This window comes from Hippopotamus amphibius, chromosome 10 (assembly GCF_030028045.1).
Source record: "Hippopotamus amphibius kiboko isolate mHipAmp2 chromosome 10, mHipAmp2.hap2, whole genome shotgun sequence".
NCBI classification, from domain to species: domain Eukaryota; kingdom Metazoa; phylum Chordata; class Mammalia; order Artiodactyla; family Hippopotamidae; genus Hippopotamus; species Hippopotamus amphibius.
In genome coordinates this window covers 28,328,019-28,353,324 of record NC_080195.1, presented here as the reverse complement: position 1 = coordinate 28,353,324, position 25,306 = coordinate 28,328,019, and positions in this window count along the sequence as shown.

Sequence of the window (25,306 nt, the reverse complement as noted above, 5' to 3'; positions counted from 1 at the left end):
AAAATATTTCAAGAAAGCAAAAATGTAATTGCTGAAGAGTGGAAGATGCTGAAAGCACTGAGGCCTTTAAGGTAGAAAAAACAGAGTGAAGAAAGAGACTCCAGGCAGGGATACAGAAAATACGTAAGTAACAGCAAGTGCACTAATGTTCCTGTATCAGAGGCTGATCAAGCTGAACAGGAAGTTGCGGGGTCAGATGTGGCTGAAGTTCGCATAAGGAATTTGTATTTTATTCTCCAACCTGATACACCAGGGGAATGTGCCCTATTTATCTCAATAACAGAGGCTGATATAACAGCGATCCCCAAAAAAGGGATGGGATGGGACAGGAGGTTAAAAACTGACCACAAATTCACTGCCATAGCCCTGGGCATCTACTAGAGACTTTTGAACCAGGAGTGACATGTGGTGACAGTGGTGTTTTAAGAGATTAATGAGAAGAGTGGGAGAGAGACAATAGGAAGAGCAATGAAAAAATGATTACATATTTTAATCAAATCCAAAATTCATTCTGAGCTGCTCATGTCATTCAAAAAATTAGAGGATGTAATTAGAAGCGCGGAAGTGAAATCAAAGAAAACAATCCTCGGATGGAACATGAGCTCCACGGTATGGAGCTGGGGTGTCTTATTCGCAGCTGTGTCTGCAGAGCCTGGGTCAGTGCTTGGCACACCAGAGATATGCAATAAATATTTTTTAAATAAATGAAAGTTAAATGATTGGATTAAAACAACACTGGAGAACTTCTGGGTTGGGCTGGTAATATAAGAATTTGGCAAATCCAGGAAAGTTTAAATTATCCTACATTGGACCTTCTTTGATACTACTGTACCTAGATATGTGAGTGGAAAGTAAATTTGAGAAAATAGAATCTTTTAAGTTTTAAGTTTTGAGTTGTGTTGGTTATTCATTGCTGTGCATGGGCTTTCTCTAGTGCACTTCATTGTGGTGCACAGGCTTCTCAGTATGGTGGCTTCTCTTGTTGTGGAGCACAGGCTCTAGGTGCGTGGGCTTCAGCAGTTGTGGCTTGCAGACTCTAGAATGCAGGCTCAGTAGTTGTGGCACATGGGCTTAGTTGCTCTGTGGCATGCGGGATCTTCCCAGGCCAGGGCTTGAACCCGTGTCCCCTGAATTGGCAGGCAGATTCTTAACCACTGTGCCACCAGGTAAGTCCCAGTTTTGAGTGTCTTACCCTGATTCTGAGACTTCATTTTATTATAGAGAGTTAGGAAGTGCTTTAATAACTACAACTAATAGTTTCAGCAAAAGCTACGTTTGTGAGTCATCAGATAAAGTTACTGTCTTTATGCTGAGCCTACTGGCTCAGAAATAAAAAGTCAGGACAATATTAATATTCAGGATCTGATCTTGGATTAGATTAGCATGATTCAGGTAACTATGGACCTAAAAACTTTTCCTTTCATAGCAGGCTCACCTAAATTCACCTGTATTCAAACTCATACGCAAGAATCACCTGGGAAACTACAAATACCCATGCCTGCAGCCACCCTCAGATATCCAGGTATCATTTGGTCTGGAAGTGGGGCCTGCACATCAGTATTTTTTGAAAGCTGCCTGGTGCAATCCCACCTTACCTTCCTAGTGCACACACCAAACTGCACCACACGCTTCATTTTTCTCTAAAGGCACCAAGCCCTTTTACATTTCTGTGCCATTGCTCACGCTGTCTCTTGTCATTCTTACTTCATCCAGTGAATACATGTTTATCATCTCTGCGACCCAGAGTAGATCCATTTCCTCCATGACATCTAACTCTCTTCTCATGGCCAACTCTGGCATAATCCATTCTTCTCTATTTGATGCTACCACAGCTCTCAGCTGACTTGTTTACCGTTGTTATTTAATTTACTCATTAGGTTGTGAGCTTGCTGAAGGCAAGAACCATAGTTCATGTCTTGTAGTATCTTGATCGCTTGTCACATGGTAAACAATTAATAAATGTGTATTTGATGGAACCAATATTATTTGAGAATATAATACAAGGTAATTTCCAAGTTATGTTGAAGTCCCATCCAAAGTTTTTTGGGTTTTGTTTTTTGTTTTCTTTTAAAGCATCCTTTGTATGTATTTTATATATCAGGACACAGAACTGAAAACTGAGGGTCCTATTTTCTGGTCTGGACAGTCCTTAGATGTCCCCGAACTTTAGTTCCCTCATTTTTGAAATGAGAATTATTCCAAATAATTTCTATATCCTCATTGATTTTGAAAACAATTCTTAGCTCGTAGAATATAAAATTATCAGATAGCCTAAAGGGGTGGTAAGAAAACATGCAACTTCCTGTTTGTAAACTATTTATATGCTAAATGCATACTAACCTGAAATCACATCTTCACAGACTGGAACATTCTCTGAAGCACAGAAAATCAAGATATCTGCTGACCTGTCAATCCTTTAATAAGCATCAATCACTTAATGGAAGTCTACCAAATGGCAGGAAATTCACAGCTGGGATGGTACTGTAGGTGTCTACTTCACTTACTGATCATTTATCATTAAGCTGCAATAGTATTAACATATGTTGCATTCATGCTAATAGTGTTTGTTTGACAAGCGACACTGATTTACCCTTCATTGCTCTAAAAAGATGAGTAAGTGAAACTAATTTCAGAGGACCACATTATTTATTCTAAGTGAACACATGGGTCCTTACTCTAGAACAGAGAATTCCCAGGAGGACCATAATACTATATAGCAATTACTGAGCACCTTCTGTGTACCTTACATTGTACTCTGTTCTCTCATGTGTATAATTTTACACTCAACATAGCAAGGTAGATTTTAAATTTCTTTAAAAATTTATAATTGTTATTGTGTTTTAAATTTATTTTAAAATTAATTTTATAAATTTTACTGTTTTAAATTCATTTTAAAATTTGTTAATGAAAAAATTCAAATGTAAAAAAGTAGACAGCATAGTGTAGCAAACATCCACGTACCTATAGTTTAGATTTAACAATTTGTGAACATTTTGCCTTTATCTATTTTGTTCTGGGTTTTTCAAACTAAGTTGTAGCTATCATGATACTTGACCCTAAATTCTTCAGTATACATCTCAAAAAAATAAGCATAGTTCCTGAAATAACCCTTCACAATACCCCTATAGCACCAAAATATAGAAATATTTCCTTAATATCACCTAATATCAAGTTCACATTAAAATGTTCCCAACAGTACTCAAAATGTGTGGTATTAAAAAATACATATTGTCCAAAGCAGTTCTTGGCTGGGCGGGAGGAGAGGTGGCGGTAATGGGTAAGCGTAGGACCCACGTGCGCGTTCAAGGTCGGGGCTGGGCAAAGCCTGGGCTGCCTCAGGCTCGTCCATCTGCCCCATGGTGGTGGCACTGGGGGATGGGGTGCGTGTGAAAAGCGGGAGGCCCCCCCTTCCCGTCTCCCAGCTGCCACCATGGCTCCCAAGCCCGCGTGCAATCCCCGGCCAAGTGGGGGACACACAGCGTGTGCCCGGCCAAGCCAGTCCCCGCGACACGCGCGACGAGGACGACCACGCCGAGGCGGTGCCTGGCCCACCCGGGGGACAAGCGTGACTCCCTTACCTTCTCGACCCCTCAAGGAGCTGCTCACCGCAGTAGGGACCCAAGAGGACAACGGCACCGCTCAGCCTCCGGCCCCAAAGCGGGGCACAGATGGTGGCGGAACCGCCCAACCACTCCCCACCCCAACCCGCTGGGAGGGCCGCCCGCGAGGCACGTGTCTGCTGCTCTGAGGACTCTAGCCCCTTCCACGCGCGTGAATCAGGGGCAGGAGACCCAGGGTCAGGCCGGAGGCTGCACCCCCACCTTCCACGGAGGATACATAGAAAAGCAGCCCTGTTGGCCTTGAACGTCGACTCCTCTTCTGACCCGGATGAGCGGACATCACCACGTGGATCGATGGGCTGGTTAATTATTTTTGACAACAATTATTCATAAGTGGAGGTTATACATCGTGGTACAACACTTTAGAAGGCATGTCAGGGGCTTGATATCCCACTATGTGTGATGTCAAGATTGATCATAGGGTGATGAGGTGGCATTATCTTCATTTGACAGTCGGAGGTAAGCCAGAGGCAGAGAACTTATTACATCCTCAAGCTGTTAAGAGCTCATAGCTAATAAAGAGTGGAGTCAAAATCTGACCTGACTTGAAACCTTCCTCTGTCACTACTACATCATACTGTTTCTGCAAGAGTACATGCGACAGTATTCATACAAGAATTTACTAAAGAATGACACTTGGCACTCACTCCACCTTACCACTGAGGACTTGAGTATGTTAAAGGAGAGAGAAAAATGTCACCTGGAACAGTTAGGAATGGCTTCTTCGAGGATTTGAACTGGATGTTCAACCTCTATGGGATACCTGCAGAGAGCTATGGAAATGGTTACTAGGATACAGTATTCTTGGGGGCAAGATAGATGGGCAACCACCAAGAACAATACCTATTCTATACAACAGATAAGTCACGAATAGATGATCAGGAGGCTGAGGAAAGCTGCCCCATACGATGCTAAATGGTCAGCATCCTTGCTCAGTTTCCAGATGTGAGCCAGATCTCGGGCCCAGAATCCATTTAGTGGAGAAGAGGGGTGGGTCGAATGAAGAAGGATTCTGCAAAAGTCTGGCAAGAACATACCGTAGGTATTACTCAATCCTCCCCAGAGGAACCTACCTCCATTGTCTCAGGTAAATGTATGCTGAGGAAGGAGAAACAGTACTTAGACCTTTCAAGAACTGTTAGATACTGGGCCCATGCTGACATGGCTATTCTGGGATACAAAGTTATCCTACCCGCCCTTAGAGTGGGGTATATGGGGTTCAGATAATACATGGAATCTTCACCCAGATTCCATGGGTCAAGTGGTTCACAGTGGGTCTACTAGGTTCTCATCATGGTGAAGAGTAGTATTCCCAAGTGGGAATACGATGGCTTCAGAACTTGAAGAGATCTAACAGGTACTGTGTTTCCATTTTAGTGATACAAGGTGCCAGGTGCAAACTGTCTCTACTTTGGAGAGAATATCTTAGCACAACCCAGACCACCAAATCCCTAATAGCATCACTAATAGCCTTAGAGTGTTCATAGGGTTTATCTTCCATCCTCTGGGGCACATTCTTACCAAAGTCTCCAATGTCATTGCCATTTTTGGGCTCACTTTGATCAGTTAACATTATATCAATAGTATGGACCAATGTAATAGTCTGTGAAAAGGCCAGATAGTTCAGGGCCATTTGGAGGCTGGAAAGGATGACAGGTGACAGTGTAAATATATTCTGTGGTCAGTCAATCCCACGTGAGCAAGATCTGCTTCTGAACCTCTTTCCTGATAGAGAGGAAAAATAATGCATTTGCCAGATCAATGGCAATGACGCTCTTTGGAGGTGACTACAGGCTATGTCCTGGAAGGAAGCAAAATCTTAGATGTGGAAGTTCCCTGAAGTCAAGGGCAGTGCCACAAGAGGAGGGCAGCTGTGAACAGCCAGAGCTAATACTCCCCTGCAGCTGCTGAGTGTGTGATGGGTCCTGATAAGGCGATCTGAGTGGGGACCTCAGTTGCTATTACAATAACTAATCCCCGTAGTCTTAATGACAATAACTCATGTAAGTTATGGAAAATCCAGAAAGCATTCTTAAGATTTTAATATTACATTTAGCTACTGGGTTGGAGGAGAAGAAATCTAAATCTATTAAGTAATTTATTTTTTGGAAAGTTCTTTTATTCCTATCAGTAGCTTTTCCCTTATTGAAGTGGATCAGAAACCCAGAGTGTTTAGCAAGAGCTTCATATTTGTTTCCCAGTTACTGTGCACTCTCAGTGTGTATTTGAAGTTAATTTGACCTTGTCACTTGAAGAGGGTTCTTACTTGGATCCTGGAATCAATATATAGATGTGAAGAGCCTTGTCCACACACAGAATGCTGACACTTTCCAGCAGCGGGGAAGACTATTACCGGTAAGAATTCAACACAGAGGACCTGGCAGACTTTTGCAGGTAGAAGAAGCAGAAACCTGAATTAAGGCTTGTCTCTAACACTGTTCCGGCCAGGACTAAATGCAATAATCCACATATTGATTGACCTCGCTCCTCCAGCCTTGCAGTCTGTAGGGTGGTGTAGATTAGAACAATTTGATTTCTTTGTTTCTTCCTTCTGTAGTGCAGATAATTTTCCTTGGCCCTTGGGCAGCATTTCTGAGAGGCAGAACAGCTCATCTTAAAGAAGTCTTATCATAGACTTTGCCTCGGTGCATAAAATAAAATTTCATGCCCATCTTTCCCACATACCTGGGATCTAAATTTTGGAGAAGCAACTCACAGTTTCCCTAGGTCTCAGTTCCACTGTTTGGAAATGAAGAAGTTGAATCCATGCTAATTGCGGACTCTTCCATCTCTGAAATTGTTCTCGAGGTCCTGAGATCATCTTTCTGTACTTAGATTATGCTAAAATTGACTTTCACTCCCACATTCAATGGTGTTTGAAAAAATAATCATAGTGTTATTATTATTATTTTATAAAATTAATACATGATTTTCAGAAATAAGCCTCTCTATGAACCCAAACACTTAAAAGCACAAAATTACCAGTTGAAACTAGGAACTAGGGAAGTGGTGTTCTTTTCCCCAAACTCATTTGTGAAAGGAAACTGGAAAAAGCTACTGCTGACAATTAGTAGAATCTGTGGCTTTCATGAGGCTGCATCTCTAAAGAGGGGATGAAAGGACCTGGATACAGACTTGAGACTAAATTTAAGACAAACCACCCATGGGCACAGTTACTAGATCTATGCTGTCTTGAGATCACTAATATAAGACTAAGTTCTGAGCTGAGAACTTGGAATAAACTGAGTAAAGACAGATACTGTCAACTTAGAGAGTAGGCAAAAGTGAAGAATAGAAAGGAGATATTCTTCCCTCCATATGTAGCCACAAACCACAATTCTAAACACAAATAGACAACTCGCACTAAGAAAAAGATACAAAATAATAACCAGAGCATAAATGTTCTCTAGATGATATTAAATAAAATATCCTGAAAAACATATAAATGTTCACTGTTTATAGTGGAACTATTAATGGAAAAGAAAAAACACAGTCATGAACAAGAACAGGCAGAAAAATGAGAAATGTAGTTACTGAAATACATATTTTTTAAAAAAATACTTAAACTCTAGACTGAACACAGGCATAAAACTAGTAAACTGAGTGGTAGTGCTAAGGCAATTATGTAGAATATGTAGAGAGACATTTTCAAAAATATATAATGCATACTTAAGAGGCGTGGGGCACAGATTTCTGAGACACCAATATATATATTAAAGAATTTTAATAATAAAAGGATAGAGGAGCTTCCCAAGAAACCATATTTGGAGACATAATGGGTAAAGATTTTTCATATCAAAATAAGATGTGTTTCAGATTGAAATTGCTGTCTGTATAATGAGAAGGATGACGAAAAAATAATCTGTAGGCACAATGTAGTGAAACTGCAAAACACCAAGGAAAAAGGGCCTTTTGAAAAGCTAGCAGAAAACTGAATGAAAAGAGAGGCAATTGGCTCTCCTCTTAATGGAGATGGAAGGGGTCCTGGTCTATTTGGGGGTATTTAATCACATTTTTCATAAATAGGTAAAACTATACTATACTGTTTAGAGGCACAATACCTCCCTTGTAAAGCTCCTCTAATTGAAAAAAAAAAATCAAAACATGACAATCCTAAATGTGAAGATATTGGTTAGTTCTAGAGAGAAGAGAAGAGAAGCAACAAGACTGTGATTGGGAAGGGACATATCATTAGCTTCTAAGATGCTGATGACATTTTATGAGTTGGCTGAGGTAGTAGTTATATGGGTATTTACCTTCCTTAAACAAGATATAAATACTTAATGCACCTCTCTGAACGTGTGATATATCTGAAATATTTTAAGTGTGGAAATTTTAAAAATTCCTACCAGAAATGACAGACTTCTAACTGAAAACCAAAAAAGTAGACTGACAGCTTTTTCAACAGTAATAATAAAGGGCAGAAGACAACGTTGTATCTTTATAGTTTGAGGGAAACATTATTGACAACTTAGAATTTTATACCCACCTAACCTATCACTGAAAAAATAAGGGGTAAAATAAAGACATTTTCAAATAGACAAGGATTAAGAAAGTTAACCATTCATTCATAATCTCTCCTTGAAAGATGTTTTAAAAGTAATACTTCAGCATGAAGGAAAGGAAATGCTAAGGGAAAAAAAGGAAGAATGCAAGAAATGAGAGTGACAGCGACATACATAAAATAGAATCATAAATTTGGTTATCTGGTAAAAATTACTATTTTTATTAAAAATGACCAATACAGTCTCTAAACACCTAGCAAGATGAAGGTAGGAGGGATACTTGATTTGAGTGTAATTAAAGTGTGTTCAGGTTCTTGCCTTTTCAGAAGTTAGCTAGAGATACTCAATACCTTTAGACTTTGTTAGGAAAAGTATAACTAACTTTGTATTTTAAAATAATAAATATTTATTATAGAAAATTTAGAAAATAAAGAATAGATGAATATAGAGGTGAAAATCTCATATAACATTTTCACCCAGAGAGACAAAAAAAAAAAATCAATATTTGATATAATTCCTTAACACATATATGTAATTTCCTATGTATGTATATGTAATCCCTTCATTAATGTGTATATATATATATATATATATATATAAAATATATAGGAAGGGATTACATAATGTGTGTATAGATATATCTATATGAGCGTATATATATATTTATATCTCCATAAATTGTACAATGTTGTCATACTGCACACACATGGTCCAAATGTCAGCTGCATCCTGCCCTGCCATCACTCACATCCAGATACCAAAAGCAGGGCTGACCATTGTTTGGAGTCCTCTGCTATTCCTGTTCTGTCCCCAGTTTTCTGTGCCTGTCTTGTGCTCTCTCTCTCTCTCTGTCTCTCTCTCTCTCACTTTCTCTTCTCCTGAGTGCTTGCATGTTTGCTAGAGCTCTAGTCTTTGTGAAATTTAGCAACTCCTTAAATGCAAACCCCAGTTAATTATCTGATTTTAACAAGAAACTTCTTTCAAAATTTGTGAACTTTTATTAAAGATTGGGGTAGAAGACGGTGGTCACGAGACAGTGTGATATGCGGGAGGCCAGGCCTTCTCTTATTTTCTGGTTCACCCACATGCTTACACACAGTCTCCCTGTCTCTCTCTCTCTCTCTCTCTCCCCCTCCCCTTTTCCCTCTCTCTCTGTTCTCTCCGTTACCTGTGTTACAAGCTCACCCCTCCTTGTTTCCTGCAGCCCGATGCCACCATCACTCAGGTTTCTCAGGACTGATCTTTTTTCATGCCAACAACTTAAAAGTGAATTTTTCCAGTAAATGCACTGACTTCCTTAACATAATATGTTCTCACTTCCTTAAATTTTTTGTATCCCTTCCAGCACTCATTTTTTTTTAAGCTTAAGGAGAACAGTACTTGAAATTATGATTTTTGTTACTGGCCACATGATATTAAATAAATATGCCATATTTGCTTATATTCCTCGGCAGTATACAGAGGTCTTATTACAGTTCCTGAGGACATGCTGACACCGATATGTCCTTAGAAGAAACATTAAGAATGTTCATTTCTCTCATCCAGCAACCTCACTTCTAAGGCTCTTGTCACATACCTAATATTTTCCTTTCAAGTAAGGATTGGTAAGCATCTAATCTAGCAGTGAGTAAACATATATCTCCATTTCTTAAAAGCAGTTAGCCCTATGATAAAAATAAGCAGCTCTCTAAAAGTCAGGCCATGCACCTGAGGAAATCATGTATATAAAGTATTAAAAATAATTAATAAAATCTCCCACGTCCACTTGAAATGCTAGAGTTCAATTCAAGAACTTTTGTTATCCTGTAAATCTTAAACGTCCCCAATACATACATTATTGTCAATGCACACCTTCAAACTCACCTAAACTTATGTGCTATACTAGGTTTATAAGAAATATGAGTCCTGTCTCTGAGCAGTTTAATATAAAGAATAAATCTGAAGTAGATTTATCCAGAACCTCACAACTAGTATGTCTACTCCTAAGGGGGGAAAAAAAAAACAGGCATAAGTTAGTTTTTATGAGCCTTGTGGCCAAAATTTCATTTTACGTTTCATCCAAAAGGGATGATAAATAATTTGTCAACAAGTTAGTACTTGTTAGCACTTCAGGAACTTTACGTAAACTTCAATCATACAATGTTGGCAAAGCTTTAAAAAAAGTATTCATTCCAAGAAGCATTTGGCTTGCTACTAATAAACAGATTGGCTTTCCCATATAGGGTACAAATACTGGAGTTGATGAACTGTTGTATGCTTTTGTTCCCTCCTAAACTTTTCCCCCTGCAGTCAGATTACCATGGGAGTTATAATAAAATTTGTAGCTGGTGCTTCATTCACATTTCAGTATTATTTTGTTACTATTCAAGCCAGTGAATAGAAAACAAATTTACATCATGATAAGAGCCCAGGCAGATGCTATCCATAATGTTAACTACTTGTCATACATGGAGATATATTTTCGCTCCCTAGGGAATAGGATTTCTCATTTCTCCTTACTGTAGAGCAGTAACATTTACTGTCTCTCAGCAAAAGCTACAAGGCATTCACGGGAATGATGTCTTTTCTCAGAATAGAGTTTTACAGCTTATAGTTTCTCTCACTGGGGTTTTTCTCTGCCTCTAGACTATGTGACAGAGATTCTCTCTGGCATGGAGTCTGGATAGTAAAGAGAGGTTAAATCATGCAGCTACAATCTTCTCTTTCCTGTCACAGCCCCCAGCGACTCCCGTATCAAAGCGTTGGGTACCCTTCATACAATTCCCTAGTGAGGAGGGGGGTAAGTTGCTAAAAGTGCCAGAGGCCAAGAGATGAAACACACACAAGCAAAACACTAGCAGATGGAGTTTTATCAGTCAGCCTGAACAGAACCCACATACCTGAACTCTGTTCCCCAAAGTCAAGTTTAAACCCAGATAACCATCTGGAGCATGCCCAGGAAGTACTCTTGCTGACAGCCTGGGAGCTCTCATTCTCCACTCTCCATGTTAACTCCCCTCAGTGACGGCCAATCAGAGACCAAAAAAACTTTTGAAGAAATTACTAAAATATTTTTAAGTGGGTAATAGGGACTCATGTCAGGGTTCTGTATTTTTTTTTGTACTAATACTGACAAATTTACCTTGCAATTTTGCAACCACGTGAACCGACTCGTTATTTAAGTATCGTTGACGGTGTGCAATGGTTGCCTGCTCCTGAAAGGTGAACTGTGAAGCAGTTTGGAACGGCAGAAAGGTCATCGTGCTAGAAATCTGGAATCTTACATTTGGTTCTGGCTCCACCGTTCACTAGTAAAATGGCCTTGGGTGAGCCAAGAGTCAAAATCTGACCTGTAAAATATAAGGGTCTGATATACTTTGCTCAGTCGAACTATAATTCTTAGATTTTATGACTTGAATTCATGGTCTGTATATAGAAAGAGCATGGAGTAGGACAGCATGAAAGTAAAGGAACACAGACCTTAGAGGTACTGAAGATTATCTTGGTTATAAATTTATAAATGGACTATTTCCTGAGATGTCAATAAACAAAGGATGTCACAGTCAGCAAGGATTGCAGCCTGAGCTGAAAAGGATACCTGCCATCAGACTGAGTGTCACTCCCTGTGGTGAGCCCGGAGGACACTCAGGATGTGAACATGCAGGCCCCAGACAGCTAAGGTGCATATCAGAGGAAGGATTTCAGTGAGCCCAAAGCTTGCATCTTCCCATACATAAAAACGCGCTAAATTCCTTAAGTTGAGATATCTGGTTTCCTTTAATTAACAATAATCTCTTGGCATTCCTGACTATCTGTCCTTCATTGCAAAACTCCTATATATCCTGGCTCCTCCCTTCGCCTCCTCGGAGCAGTCTCTCAGAGCTATCTGAGATGCTGCCTCCCGGGCTGCAGTCCTCTTTTTGCCCCAAATAAAACTTAAGTCGCAACTCTCACATTGTGCATATATTTTTTTAAGTCAACACATGTTAGTCGGATGCAACTCCTTAATCTCCTTGAAAGTGTGTCTTCATTTGTAGAAAGGAGATAAGAATGAATACCCCCAAGGTATTGGCGGTATTAAATATAAAAACATAAATAAAGGAAAAGCTTGACCATTTACTGGCACAGAATATGTAAACGAAAAATGGCAATTGTATTCCCTTTGGCATCTAAGTTTTTCACATGTAAGTTTGAAAACCGTTCATTTATGTATGACAAAGAAATAAAAGGGTAGCGCATTTATTTGAAAGAATTCTGGATTAAAATTAGAAGTTCTGGATTGAAATCCTGCTGTGTGGATGACAATAAAAATACAACATACCAAAACTTGTGGAATGAAGCTAAAGATGTTCTTTAGAGTGTAATTTGTAATGTGTATATATATACACTATATATATAAATATATATTTTTTTTCTATATATATATATATATATGTTTTTTAAAGAAAGGCTAAAAATTAATTATCTGAGACTCAAAATCAAGATGTTAGGAAAAAGAGGGACTTCCCTGGTGGCACAGTGGTTAAGAATCCACCTGTCAATGCAGGGGACACAGGTTTGATCCCTGGTCCAGGAAGATCCACATGCTGGGAAGCAACTAAGCCCATGTGCCACAACTACTGAGCCTGCACTCTAGATCCTGTGAGCCACAACTACTGAGCCCATGCACCACAACTACTGAAGTCCACAGAGCCTGTGCTCTGCAACAAGAGAAGCCACTGCACTGAGAAGCCCCTGTTCACCACAACTAGGAAAGCCCGTGTACAGCAACAAAGACCTTTGCAGCCAAAAAAAAAAAAAAAAACAAACAAACCATGTTGGGAAAAAGATACTTTAATAAACCTAAAGAAAATAGAAAAAATAAAAATGAGACAATCAATGTAAGAGTAGAAATTAACGAAGTAGAAAACAAATATACAAGAGTAAGCAAAAATTTCTTAAATAGGACCAAAAAGTACTAATCATAAAATAACTGATTTATATAAAAGAAAACATTAAAATTAAGACCTTTATTTGTCAAATATATATCTGAAAATAAAAAGGGAAGTCATAGGGTGGAGAGAGAGATTTGTAATACATAATTTCATCAAAAGTTTCACATCCAGAATATATAAAGATCCTAGACAAATCAATAAGAAAGTTCAATAGAAGAAAATATGCAATAGTCTTGAAGAGGCAGTTCACAAAGGGGTCATCCATATTGCCAGTAAATATATCTGAAAGCACTCAACTTCCTGAGTCATCATGAATATGCAAATTAAGCTACAAAGAAGTACCAAAGCACACTAACCATAATTGCTAAAATGAACATTTTTTTAATGAACATTTATTGATATACAGTTAACAGACAATAAATAGCATATATTTAGAGTGTACAATTTGGTGTCCCAATCTCCCAATTCATTCCCCCCCAACCCTCCCCGCTTTCCCCACTTGATGTACATGTGTTTGTTCTCTACACCTGTGTCTCTATTTCTGCCTTGCATTTCCTCTTTCATAGTTGTTAGCATTTGCCTTATGTATGGAGGTGCTCCTATATTGGGTGCATATATATTTATAATTGTTATCTCCTCTTCTTGGATGGATCCCTTGATCATCATGTAATGTCCTTTCTTGTCTCTTGTAACATTTTTTATTTTAAAGTCTATTTTATCTGATATGAGTATTGCTACTCCAGCTTTCTTTTAATTTCCATTTGCATGGAATATCTTTTTCCATCCCCTCACTTTCAGTCTGTGTGTGTCCCTAGGTCTGAATTAGGTCTCTTGTAGACAGCATGTATATGGGTCTTGTTTTTGTATCTATTCAGCCAGTCTGTGTCTATTGGTTGGAGCATTTAGTCCATTTACATTCAAGGTAATTGTCAATATGTATGTTCCTAGTACCATTTTCTGAATTGTTTTCTTTTTGTTTTTGTAGGTCCTTTTCATCTCTTATGTTTCCTGCTTAGAGAAGTTCCTTTAGCATTTGTTGTAGGGCTGGTTTGGTGGTGCTGAATTCTCCTAGCTGTTGCTTGTCTGTAAAGCTTTTGATTTCTCCATCGAATCTGAATGAGATCCTTGCTGGGTAGAGTATTCTTGGTTGTAGGTTCTTCCCTTTCATCACTTGAAATATATCGTGCCACTCCCTTCTGGCTTGCAGAGTTTCTGCTGAGAAATCAGCTGTTAACCTTATGGGAGTTCCCTTGTAGGTGATGTGCCGTTTTTCCCTTGCTGCTTTTGATAACTTTTCTCTGTCTTTAATGTTTGTCAGTTTGACTACTATGTGTCTTGGTGTGTTTCTCCTTGGGTTTATCCTGCCTGGGACTCTCTGTGCTTCCTGCACTTGGGGAGCTGTTTCCTTTCCCATGATAGGGAAGTTTTCAACTATAATCTCTTCCAATATTTTCTCAGGCCCTTTCTCTCTCTCTTCTCCTTCAGGGACCCCTATAATGCGAATGTTGGTGCGTTTAACATTGTCCCAGAGGTCTCTTAGGCTGTCTTCAGTTCTTTTCATTCTTTTTTCTTTATTCTTTTCCGTATCAATGATGATCACCATTCTGTCTTCCAGGTCACTTATTCCCCCTTCTGCCTCCGTTAATCTGCTATTGGTTCCTTCTAGAGTATTTTTCATTTCCGTTATTGTGTTGCATATCTCTGTTTGTTTGCTCTTTACTTCTTCTAGGTCTTTGGTAAACTTTTCAATCTTTGCATCCAGTCTTTTTTCAAAGTCCTGGATCATCTTCACTATCATTATTCTGAATTCTTTTTCTGGAAGGGTGCCTATCTCCTCTTCATTTAGTTGTTTTTCTGGGGCTTTATCCTGTCCCTTCATCTGGTACAAAGTCCTCTGCTTTTTCATTTTGTCTATCTTTCCGTGGCTGTGGTTTTCAGTTCCATGAGACGAAATACTGCTGATACTGCTTGATACTGCTGTCTGCCCTCTTGTGGAGGAAGCTATCTAGGAGGCTTGTGGGTGCTTCCTGATGGGAGGGACCGATGGTGGGTTGGGCTGGGTGGGCGGAGCTCAGTAAAGCTTTAATCTGCTTGTCTGCTAATGGGTGGGGCTGTGTTCACACCTTGTTGGCTGTTTGGCCTGAGGCCACCTAGTGCTGGAACCCACAGGCTCTTTGGTGGGGCTAATGGTGGACTCTGGGAGGGCTCACACCAATAAGCACTTCCCAAAACCCCTGCTGCCAGTGCCCCTGCCTCCTCGGTGAGCCACAGCTGTCCCCCCACCTCTGCAGGCAACCCTCCAACACCAGCAGGTAGGTCTGGTTCAGTCTCCTATGGGGTCACTGCTCCTTCCCCCTGGATCCTGGTGAGCACATTTTTTTGTGTGCCCTCCAAGAGTGGAGTCTCTGTTTCCCCCAGTCCTGTGGAGGTCCTGCAATCAAATCCCGCTGGCTTTCAGAGTCTGATTCTCTGGAGATTCCTCCTCCCGTTGCTGGACTCCCAGGTTGGAAAGCCTGATGTGGGGCTCAGAACCCTCACTTTCGTGGGTGGACTTCTGCAGTATAACTGTTCTCCAGTTTGTGAGTCACCCACCCAGCATTTATGGGATTTGATTTTAACGCAATTGCGCCCCTCCTACCATCTCATGGCGGCTTCTCCTTTGTCTCTGGATGTGGGGTGTCTTTTTTGGTGAGTTCCAGTGTCTTTCTGTCGATGATTGTTCAGCAGTTAGTTGTAATTCCGGTGCTCTTGCAAGAGGGAGTGAGCACCTAAAATGAACACTTTAAGTGTTGACAAGAATGTAGAACAATTCGAACTCCCACACACTTAGGGTGAAAGTGTAAATTGGAACAATCACTTTAGGAATCCATTTACCAAAACCTACTAACGTTGAGTATATGCATACTCTAGGACCCAAAATCTCCACACCTGGTTACATACCCAGGAGATTCACACGTGTTCATGAATATTCATAGTAGTGCTATTTGTAATAGCCTCAAACTGCAAAAAACCTAAATGACCACCAGCAGCAAGGCAGACAAATAAATGATGATATATTTAGAATATGAGACAACAAGCAGAGTGAACAAACTGTTGCACGTACAACATCTATGAATCTCACACACGTCATGTGGAATGGAAGAAGCTAGTCTTTAAAAAACCATACTGTGTCATCCCATTTATATGAAGTTCAACAGCAGGTAAAGGTAATCTATGATATTAGTTGTTAGAATAATGGTTCATTGGTGTAAAAATATTTGCTGAGGAAGGCTTCTGGGGTGCAGGCTTTTTTTAGGGAATTCAAGAATAATACAGTTTAATAATAATATTTTACATGAAATTTCCCTTCTTTTGAGTAGAGCTTAATGTGCTTAATTTGGCTTTCATTTATATTAATCATTTCTTATCTATATTAAAGCACTTATCACACTGTATTGCAATTTATCTATTTATACATCTGTCTCTCCTACTAGACCATGAAATCCTTGAAGACGAGGCTTAGCATCATTCATCTTTCTGGCCTCAAGGCTGATACAGTGCCTGTGGAAAATAACAGGTACTCAATTAATATTTGGTGACCAAATAAGTGAATGAAATTCTCAATCACATTATTGGCTTAATGAATTTCCATTATAGATAGTTCAAGTAATATATGCTTTAAGAAACCCTATATTGTATAACAAAGGGAGTTCAACTCGAGGATGGAAGATGCCTTAGAGGACTGGGACGGGGAGGGTAGGGGGGACTCGAGGGAGGGTGGGGGGGGAGTCGAGGGAGGGAGGGAATACGGGGATATGTGTATAAAAACAGATGATTGAACTTGGTGTACCCCCCAAAAAATAATAAATAAATAAATAAAATTAAAAGTAAGGGGAAAAAAAAGAAACCCTATAAAAAACTTTGCCTTTGTAATGTAAGCAGTAAATTTGCAATATCCTACAAAAGAGTGTTTTTTAAAAAGTCAAGTCACAGACTGTTTAAATAGTAAACTTCTTGGTAGTCCAAATTTTGTCGCTTGAAAGTTTTTGTGGAAAAACTGGCCATGCCATAAGCAGCCCCTCCTTGAGCCAGCTCAGATGGAAACAACCTGAATTTTACACCCCCTCTTCTCCCGCCCTGGAGACATACCCAGTTTGCAGTACTCTGACTGATTTTTATTTTTTGATCTGGGTGACTGTCACATAAATGTATTCAATTTGTGAAATTCATCCAGCTAGATACTTACGATGGGAGGGCATTTTTCTATGCTTCTCATACTTTGATAAAAGGTTTACTTATAAAAATACTGGTGTTGTGACTTTCTAGCTTTTTGTTCTTTGGAAAATCACTTATAGTCTATATCTTATTTCTCCTACCTCTAAAATAGAGGTGAATGAATAACTATTTCAGAGCACGTACGATAGAATTTTGTCTCTGTTTCTCTGTAAGTACAGTGTGGTCGATTGGTCAACATGTTCTAGGTTCTGGAGGTGCAATGGTGGACCAGATAGTTTCACTGCCTTCAACGAAGTTGCATTTTGTTTGATTATTCATTGTAGATATGAGGAAAAGGATCACATTTGGTCCAACCTGAATGCAACCTTCTCTTTTAACTTTCCACCAAAAAAGTGGCAAAAAGAAATAAAATTCATAGCTGATAAAGTGACATGAATTTCCCCCTTTTCCCCTCTTGTCCCCCCACTGTGATATAGAGAGTATGTACAAGGTAGCCAGGACAAAGTTGAGAGCAAAAGATCCTGTGGGTAAATAATGAAGATGAAAGTTGCCAGTCACCAGTATTTAAAATGCTTGGCAATGTTGATAGCACTGGTATTCTTCAAGCCTCATCTTTATAGACTTTTGCTTTCCTCCTTGTCTTTTAGTTCACCATTCAGCCGGAATCTAACTCTCAAATACGGTCCCTTGCACATAATCACCTAAAATGCAACTTACAGCCACCTTGCTGGTGACTTTCCTGGCACAGTGCTTCCAGTACACGTCTTTACTTGCCCATGGCTTGAACCTAAAGAGAAATTGGTAAATTATTACATTCCTGAGGCCATTTCCTGGGCTCAACAGGAATCTCTACATCATGATGGTGAACTACCCAGCAATGCACCACAGTGCGTACATAAAGAAGTGAAGAGAAAATAATTGTTTCTTTAATACTTGGCCATTGACCCAACTGCCAAAACATGTGCATTCTCTTTAACCTGAGAGTTAGGCTAGCTTCCCTTCCAGTTCTCCAAGAAACTGAAATATTCAGAAAGTTTTGAGTCCCATAGAGCACTCAGGGTAGGTGAAAAGGGAAGATGGTTAGGGGAGAAAACTTAAACTCGAGCTCACTAATGCTAAATTACGGCAGCTCATTAGGAATTATCAAAAGCCTTCCTTAGTAGAAATGATTTAACTTCACACAGAACTGATTGTGTTTTTTCTAATGTAACTCTCGCATTGTGAAATGCAGACATGAGAAAGTGTCCTTTGGTCAGAGTTAGTGTTAAGACTTTGCCCTAGATTTTGTCAACTCTGTCATGGTTGAGCAGTGACATAAGAAGGCAATTCCTACAGAAAGTACAAATAGATCTTTACAGATTATACGTAATGCCAGCAATGACTCGGAAACATTCCTCTTGATAACTATAAAAGTGATAGTAATAAGATCTTAGCACACTGAATGATTACAATGTGTCAGACACTGTTCTAAGTTTTCACGTCTGAAATCACTTATTCTTCGCAATACGTTTATATGATGTACTTTTTTAAAAAAGCTTTATTGTGGTATAACTGACATACAGGACATTGCACATACTTCATGGGTACAATTTAGTAAGTTTTGACATATGCATATGCCCATGAAACCAACATCACAATCAAGATAACAGAACATGTATCACCTCCAAAAGCTCTGTCATGCTCTTCAGTAATTCCTCATTCCTATATATCCCCATTCATGTCCCTTTCCAACCACTGATCTGTTTCTGTCACCATAGATCAGTTAGAATTTTCTAGAATTTCATATCGAGTAAATCGTATAGTTGTTTGGGGGGAGTCTGGCTTGTTTTACTCAGCATAAATATTCTGGGATTCATCCGTGTAGGTTTGTGTGGAGTCCACTCATTTTTATCACTGAGTAATATTCCGTTGTATGGATATACAGCACTTTATACACGCATCTGTTGATGGGTATTCGAGCTGTCCAGTTTTTGGTTGTTACAGACAAGGCTGCTATGAACATCTGTATATAAATATTGTTTGTATACATATATTTTTATTTTTATTGTGTAAATATCTAGTAGTCAAATATTTGAGTCATATGGTTTGTTTACCATTTAAAAAACTGCCAAACGCTTTTACAAAATGGTCGTACAATTTCGATTATAGAATTTTACTTTGCATCTATGTTTAAGAGTTCCAGTTACTCTACATACTTGTCAATGCTTGTTATGGTCTGTTCTTTTTTTCACTTCAGCCATTCTAATGTGTGTTGGAGTATGCTGACCTAGCTCTTTGGGGTTTTAATTTGCATCTTCCTGAGGACTAGTGATGTCGGGTGTCTCTTCATGTGCTTATTTGACATCTGTTTATCTTCTCTGGTGAACTGTCTGCTCAGATCTTTTGCCCACTTTGGGGGGTTATTTGTATATTTATAGGGTGCATAGTAAGGTACATAGAAGGCTCTGGAAAAGAAGCAAACAAATCTTAGTTGTGAGCAGTATCCTATGGCAGAGTTATCTAGCACCAGCTTCCTTTATTCAAGTGAACATAGTCATACTTCAACTCTTTTCTTCTCCAAATGCATTGGATAGATTTCACGATGTACATGACAGCATTACTTCCTTGGTCTTTTCTCAAGATGAGTTCAAGCCTGGGACCTTTTCTGTGGAACAATGTTGAGTAGAGAGAAAAGCTTTTGTTGCACAGGACTAAGTCCAAATTTTGGTTGTATTCCATGCTAGTTGAGTCACTGTGGGCAAATCACTTATGTCTCTGAGTCTTAGTTTCTATCTGGACAACTGGCGGGTCAATGTGGGGGTGACGGCATCCCATTTACAGAACTGTCATGCGGATCAAAAGGAGCTAAGGAAAAGGAAGCAAGCATCCAGGACTGTGTTGAACTTGTGTTGTTTTAAATTTCTTTGTCTTTTTGTCCTCTGTAGCTTGAGTAGGAGACAAGCAGAGATGTGTATAGGACTTGAGAAAACAAACACATCATCTTGTTTGGGGGTACTCTTTTAAATACACTTTAAGTAGATGTGTTTATAATTATACATGTAAGCGTGAAAGTTCTGGCACCCAGAAGTATAGGATGCCGGTGAGCAAAAGGTACCTGGCACTATGCACCAGACTTTGTATAAATCAGCTCAGGGAATATATAAGATGAAGAATCTTCTTTCAAGTATCTGAAGCCTCACTAGGGACACAGAATATATCCTCATAATTCTTCCCTTTTATGATTTCAAGTTATATGAAATGTTTACTTGGAAACAGAGGACCTCCTCTGGCTAATGCTGAGTGATGCTGATGTTTTATGAAAAAAGGAGATGATATTGTTTGCTGGGAAGATGGGATTTGAGGATCCTCGATAGTGCTAAATATTTTTAATGCATTTAAACCTGATCCACAGTCCCTTGTGGTCAACTGCATTATTTGTTCATAAGTGTTTATTTATTCCTTAAGCTTGGTTTCTCTTGATTAGAATGCCTTTCTGTGTGGCGTTTTCTAACACTAAATATGTCGTTTTAAGTCTCAGTTCCTTAACACTGACTGGCTGTCCAACAGTTCAATTCATTTCTGACACTAATTACCCAGAGTTAGCGCAGAATCCATGGGTTAAGGGCTCAGTGCCATAAAACTGCCTGCACTTCAACATCAGCTGCAAATGGGGCCCCCAGGTGACCCACACTTCTTCCTGCGGACTACCAATTCAGGGGTTCGAACAACCCCCTCGCTCGGGTTCAATAATTTGCTGGAATGATTCAGACAACTCAGGAAAACATTTCACTTATATTGTATAATAGAATTGTATAATAGAATTGTATCCTTTATAATAATATTAAAATACAATATACAATATATTAATATAATGTATAACATTATAATATAATATATAAATATATATATTAATATAATATATTATAATATATAATATACATAATATTACATTATATTATAAAGGATACAATTCAAGATCAGTCCAATGGAAGAGATGGGTAGGGCAAGGTGGGAGGGGGAGGAGCAGAGCTTCTGTGCCCTTTCCAGGCAAGCCACCATCCCAGCACATCAATGGTTTCACCAACCAGGAAGCTCCTTGAACCCATCATAAGAGTTTTTATGGGGGTTTCAGCACATAGGCACACATGATTACATCTTTAGACACTGGTGATTGAACTCAACTGCCATCCCCTTGTCCCTCCCTGGGGGGCTCGCAGGGCTGAAAGTGCTTATGCTTTACTTACACAGTTGGTTTTTCTGGTGACCAGTCCCCATCCTAAAGCTACCTAGGGCCTCCTTCCCTGTGATTTGTCTCATTTGTACACAAAAAACTGCAGTAAAATCCATGAGTTTGGGGAACTCTGTACCAAGAACTGGGGACAAGGACAAAACATTTACTTCGTAAATTTTTTTTTTTTTTTTTTACGGAACCATACCTTCCAGGCTCCACTGACTTTGGGTTCGGTTTTCTGACTTGCTTGGAGCGATGAAACATGGACAGCTGCAACAGTGCCTACTCTGAGCAAAGGGTTTAAGAGGAATTCCACGTTCTTGCTCACCTTCTTGAACTTCTACACCAGGACAGCGGATCCCAGACAATGAACCTGAGTCTGGTTCCCAGAATAAGGACTAACAGAGCAGAGCTGAACCCAAACTGTAACATGGCACAGAGCCCATCCAAGCCCAGTTGGACCCAGCAGAGCAGTTTCCCATCCACAGACCCATGAGTAAGGAAGATGTGTTTGTGTTCTAAACCGCTGAGATCTTGCGTTCGCTTTCTGCCACAGCGAAAGCTGACAAATGTACGCATCAACATGCATGACTTCATTTTATCCTTCGCTTTCTGCTGGATTTTAAACACAGTTGTACAGGTTGGACATAAATCGTGTTTCACTAAATTCAGAATTGCCATCCATTTAGATTTTCCTTTGCACCTTGGGTTTTAAGCTGAACTTTAAAAGGCTTCATTGTCACTTGCTCTTATGGATTCAGGCCCTCTTAAATCCACAGAAGCCTGGAAATTAAAGGAATAAATAAGTAGGTTACCTGTGGGGCGAAATCCAATGTGGATGTTGCAAAATCCAATATGTCTGAAAAATACGTTCCTTGAGCCTCTCAGTCCAAATGCCACTGGCTTCCTCCATCTCTGGTTGATAGTACATTATGTTCAGGACTTATCAAAAATGCAGCCAGCCTGCAATTCAAACCCGCTCGCACAGAGGCAAGGTTCCCAGTGGGAGATGCCTCACAGAACTTAGTTATCTCTTGACTAAGAATGGCTAGTTAGGAATGACAGCTCTAAGAAAGAAAATGGGTTTGGGGGTGAAATGTATGCTGAAGAAATACAGATGAGAAAGAGGCAAGAAGAAAAAGGGGGAAAAAAAGAAAAAAGCTCCTGGGGAAAAAAAAACTGAAGTTTGCCCTGTAGAAATTCAACTCTGTGTGTGTGTGTGTGTGTGTGTGTGTGTGTGTGTGTGTGTGTGCGCGCGCGCGCGCGCGCGCGCATGTGTCTGTCTGTGTGTGTAGTAAAATACTTCAAAGCCCAGAGAATCAAAGCAGAGAAGGTGTTAGCCTACAGTGAGAGATGAACACAGCTCTACTGCCTTGGTGCTGGGCAGGTGCTGGCTTGGACTAAAGAAGGGGTGAGAATTAACTAGAGCTGCTTCTGAAAGCCTTCCTTGGGGTTGCCCGTTTGGGCTTTTGTGGTTTTGTTTTCCCCTTGTTCTTGGTGTTTTTCCAGCTACCGGGCTGCTGCAAATTTGGGTCTTGAAAGCAAAGCTGACTTTGTAAGTCTACAGGAAAATGAGCACAGCAGTCTTTATCCCCTTGATTCGTGCCCTCCTCCTGCAGATCTGTTTTTTCCCCACAATCCAAAGACTCATAGCACTTAATGAACAGGCCATAATATCAAGAACATGAAATAAATTCCCTTCCTGAATCATCCTGATAATGGTTTCTACAAACTCATGCATAGATCTCTGGGTCCAGACCTTCCAGTTGTGGGAGGGGCTGCTTGTTGTGAAAGGCAAGTGCGAAGCTGTGGATGACCTCAGAAGACTTGGGTCGATAAACAGCCCGATTTGAATACACTCAGCCTTAGAGTCTTCTCTTTAAAACTCATTACGTCCTTCAATGTAATGCAACATTTCAGCCTGTTTTATATTTAGTTGTCTCTGTGGGTATTTGGCAAATTTAAATTTCCAACCAGGTTCAACCTGAGCCATCAGCATTAAAATTTTTTTTTTTCCAGTTTTGGCTGGGTCACTGAAATAACTGCTGGAGCTTTGCAAGTTAAGATGGATTGATTTCCATGATCTATTACCTACTTACTACAATGTATGTGGCTGTGATTGGGGTGGAGAGACATCCCATATTACCGTCGTTTGTCTTTCTGAGCAAGTTTTAAAAAACTGCTTGAGGAAAGCCAAGCATTCTTGTCAATGGCACTGCATCTGTACATTAGAGAAAATCTTTAATTATTGGGGATAGATTAAAGGAGTTTTCTTCTTAAAGGTGGAGATGCACTGTGTAGACAGTTCATCACTGTAACACCGGGATCCTGCTTGTCCTTTAGTTTCAAACTGCTTCCTTTAGAAACGGGATTCAGTGGAAGCAAAGTCCAGGAGAATGTGGATCTTGTTGAAAACACACTCCTCTCAAAACATTTCCTGTCCATGGACAGCCTAGGAGAACCTGCATCCTGTAAAACAAGCCCTCCACTTACAGACACACTCTTCTTAGAGGTTAATCCCCCCAACCTTCCTAAATCGAACTCGTGCATAGGAGTAAACAGTGGGTAAGTGTTGGTCTGTCTGCGGAGGAGCAGGATATGTAACAGATTTTCATACCATCTGACATTTTGCAAACTTGAGAGAAAGATGATTGTGGAAAAGTAGTTCTTATGCTACCATGCAGCCGAAAGAAAAGTAATGGAAAGAAACTGAAAGCTGTCCCTGGGCGCTACCAAACCCAGCTTCCGGCTTCCTTCTCCCGTGGCAAGCACAGATCATTAACGCTGGCAATGTCCTCCCTCAATCTGCTTGGAGAAAGTGACATGTCTAATTTGTTACTGACAGACCGACGGCTGGGAGTGTGTTTAAAATGCATCCTCTTGCTCCTGGACCCTGTGTGTTGCTGTGCAGCGTCTGTCAGGTAGGCTTCGTATCTGGTTAAAGACTATCCGTGATTTCATCCATCTCCTCGGAGGCCTCCCAGAGGAAAGACCTGCTGCTTCTATTCCCTCTTTCCTTCTTTGGTCCCGGGAATAGCCTCTGCCAGCAGGCCTGGAGGTGCTGTGATTTCGAATTCAGAACCCGGGGAGGGATTCCTTAAGCAAGTAATTGCCGTTAATCATCAATAGCTCTCAGCCTGACAAATAATTGTGACACATCTGGATAGGTTTAAACTTGTTCTTTGAGACATATGGATGTGGAAGTGATACTAGTTTTCATGAACCAGAAAACATATTTGGGGTACCATTTTAATAAGCTTTAGAGTGATTTTAAGTTAAGCTAGTAGAGTCTAAAAACATGATGCAGATGGGGTCTCTGAGGAGTGGCGATGAGTTAGCCTCACTAGGGAAAAGCTTACATCATGACCAGTGACCTAAAATTAAAGTGAGTTTTACGTGAAAGACGATGACAGTATGACCCTCCTGTGAACTAAATCCATAGCGATGATGATGGATTTTAAATGCGATATGAAATATTTAGACTCTACATTGGGCAGGCTCCCTCTCTAATGCAGGTATTTAGCTTAGATAAGAAGCTACAGAGGAAAATGGATCAAGAGGACATCGGCTATTTACCCCCACACTCTGTGCCTCACTTCGAGTTGGGATGGATGGTGCTGAGTCTTTGAAAGCCATTCGTGGAATTTGAGAACCAGAAGTGAGTTCCCCAAAATGTCAGACAAACAGCTATCTGCTGGGATAGATACGGGTCACAATTTAAAGCAAAATTCATGTCCTTCTTTGACTTTATACTTATTGTCCTCTTAGTTTCATGTCAGTGGTTTCCTGACTTAGTTTTGGAAGTTTAGTCTTTTGAAAACGTGCACCACGGGAATGGAATAT